The 3112-nt window shown below is 39.1% G+C and overlaps 1 protein-coding gene across 2 annotated transcripts in view; it reads right to left on the reverse strand.

Annotated features, from left to right (window-relative positions):
- The window catches only part of LOC121584379 (bone morphogenetic protein receptor type-1B), a 148507-nt gene extending 145395 nt beyond the window's left edge, over positions 1-3112 (reverse strand). For both annotated transcript variants that reach the window (XM_041900216.2, XM_041900217.2), the window contains exon 1: positions 2918-3112. The gene's annotated coding sequence lies outside the window, so the exon portion shown is untranslated. The remainder of the gene's footprint in view (positions 1-2917) is intronic.

Below are 3112 nucleotides of genomic sequence, written 5' to 3' on the forward strand. Positions count from 1 at the left end.
AGCCTACATCATGGAGGGGGGACACGTAGCCTACATCATGGAGGGGGGACACGTAGCCTACATCATGGAGGGGGGACACGTAGCCTACATCATGGAGGGGGACACGTAGCCTACATCATGGAGGGGGACACGTAGCCTACATCATGGAGGGGGACACGTAGCCTACATCATGGAGGGGGACACGTAGCCTACATCATGGAGGGGGGACACGTAGCCTACATCATGGAGGGGGGACACGTAGCCTACATCATGGAGGGGGGACACGTAGACGGGTTGACTGACAACATCACGAAAATGATGCGCGCGCATCAATGTGGCCCGAAGGCGTGTGTTGTTATGCTTCTGAACAGTCAGATAGCTATCAACAATTACAAGAAACTGCCATGTGGGGAATCGTAGGTGGCTCATTTCTGCTCGTTGCATCTTGTTATTGATACCATGTCTTGTCTTGACCAATGTCATGTCTATGCTAATATGGCAAAACATTTGCTAGCTAACCAACAACTGTAACGATGTATTTGAGAGACAAAAAGTGCTCATTGTGCAAATGTATTCGTTTTCAATAAACATGGAGACAAAATATTGTTTACATGTTAACAGTCTAAGCCCTGGATAAGAGTGTCTGCTAAATGACTAAAAAAAACTAAACAAAACAAAAAAATAAGCCAACCCCGTCTGTTTTGCCCCATAGTTGCGTACAAGTTGGTTTTGTTGCTAAACGACCAACACATCTATACATTCCATTTTCAGAACATGAAGAAAAAACTTTCCATAAAAACAACAAGAAAACATTAGTAACGTTCAGAAAACGCTCTAATAACGTTATTTAAAAAAATACGTTCCTTTCTCAACGTCAACAAAACTCTCTTGTTAAGTGTGTTCAGGTGTGTTGGCCCACTAATTGGCCATACCTGATCTTAATGAGTGATTGTTTCCTTTGAAATGGGGTCTGTTTGAATAGACTAAAATGAACAGGTTTGTATGCGTTAAACAAAACATGGCATACTAGCGTTAGCCTGGTGGCGCAGTGGAAGATAAGTTCATAGGTTCAACTCTCACTGATGCCATGTCACAATAGAAAATTAAATGTGTTTGCATGATTGAAGCCTAAGCAAATTAATTTCCATGTGTCCTATCTGTGCTTGGAGTGCTTACCCAAAATAAGCTAGAAGTGTTATTAAAAGTCTTAAAACATTCACTGAATGTTTCAATAAGGTATTCAAAAACCTCCAAATAACCTTTACATTTTGTTGTTAGGGCCATATTCAATCCGTTTTGCGAAAATCCAGCGTAATTCAAATTTAAAAGGCACTGTTCCCGCTTTAGCAGAAACTGCATTCACGCTGCATACGTCGGCTCAATCGTAAATTAACATTACATGTTTATCAGGGAATCTATAACGCTTCACCATTACAGATTGAATAGAGCCCCTAGTGTTAAAAAAAAGTCCAGCAATAACCATAAAACTTTCAGAACATTTAGAGAATGTTTTCAGAATTGTATTTAACTACCTTCAAATAACCTAATAATTTCCGCTCTCAGAGCGTTAATAAAACCTCCCAGAAAAACTTTCAAGGAACCAGAGTAAAACGTCACAGATCCTCTCTGCAACATAAAAATAAATTTTCCCAGAACAGGCAACATTTTCACTTCTGTTCTCAGAATGTTTGAAATACTTTCTGTTTTACTGGTCAGGAAATGTATGGCTTAGTTCCACAACCAATGTGAAACCAAAAACATAAGTTCCAACTTCCAAGGAACCAAATGTGCTAGCTGGGATGTGCTGCAACCTGGTCTCAAAGCATTTCGTATTATTCTGTATGTATATTCGATACACTCCTTCAGTATGATATGTTACGTTTCTTATGGTATGTATTCATTTGTGGATGTCCATCATCCACTTCTTATGATATGTTACAAATTTGCAAAACATATGATATGTTATGAATTTGCAAAAATACAATATGTTACAAATTTGCGAAATGAATGATATGTTATGAATTCCAATTTGTTGTGGCTAATGTTAGCTAGATGGCTAGGTGACTAACGATAACTTTAGCTAGCTGGCTAACTTTGGCTAGGCTAGGGGTTAGGGTTAAGGTTAGGAGTTAGGTTAAAGGGTTAGCTAAATGGGTTAAGGCTATGGTAGGGGAAGGGGAAGCTAACATGCTAAGTAGCTAAAATGTAATAAATAGTTGAAAAGTTGCTAATTCGCTAAGATGTTATCCGTGATGAGATTCGAACACGCAACCTTTGGGTTGCTAGATGTTCGTGTAATACGCCCAACCAACCACCCTCATTTTGTTTTTGCCTTAAAGGAAAATGTTACCCAAAAAACGATTCGTCCATTGTTGATATAAAAATGCGACATCTATTTTGAATGCTACATTTCTTGAAAACGTTATTGCTGACAAGCAAAACATTTTGGGACTATATCAACAATGGACTAATGAAACAAATGCAAAAACATAGTTTTTGTTTGGTTTTCCTTTAAGTAACCTTCTGTCTTCTGTAACCATACCAAAAGTAACATACCATACTAATTTGTTAACCCGGATTTACGTTTACTATGTTACGTTTAGTCTATATGACCAGGCTGTGTGAAAAGCCACATTTTAGTGCCATTAGATATAGAGATCTGGAGCTGTCATTGTAAGCGACTGGATTTATGAAACACTATTAAAAAAAAGTGTTATAGCAACAAAGTGTCTCAAACTGGAGGGTAGGCTACATTCCTTGATTGTGTAAAATGCAAACTACTCAACTCCCGTGCCTGAATAAACATGTTTTGCTGTTCTACCTGTGATTATCGCAGTAGCTTTCAGACTGATGAAGGCAGCAATTCGACTGTTCGAAATTTAAACGCCTCCAGCTCTCAAAGTATTTCAACCTTCTAGCCCACATTATTTGTTCTCACCTTACTCTCAGAATGCCAGAAGACTTTTGTAGTCAGCACCTCGGGAATCCACTACAGATGATACTCTTCTGAACACTAGAGGACCGACCGTCTGTCTGTCCGTTCTGCAGTTGTCTCACGTTCGCATTCTTGAGTCAACAACCTCTCTATCTCTCAAAAAAGCGTTCTACTTCTTAAGAACTGCTCAGTTCCTTG

Source organism: Coregonus clupeaformis, chromosome 16 (assembly GCF_020615455.1).
Source record: "Coregonus clupeaformis isolate EN_2021a chromosome 16, ASM2061545v1, whole genome shotgun sequence".
NCBI classification, from domain to species: Eukaryota; Metazoa; Chordata; class Actinopteri; order Salmoniformes; family Salmonidae; genus Coregonus; species Coregonus clupeaformis.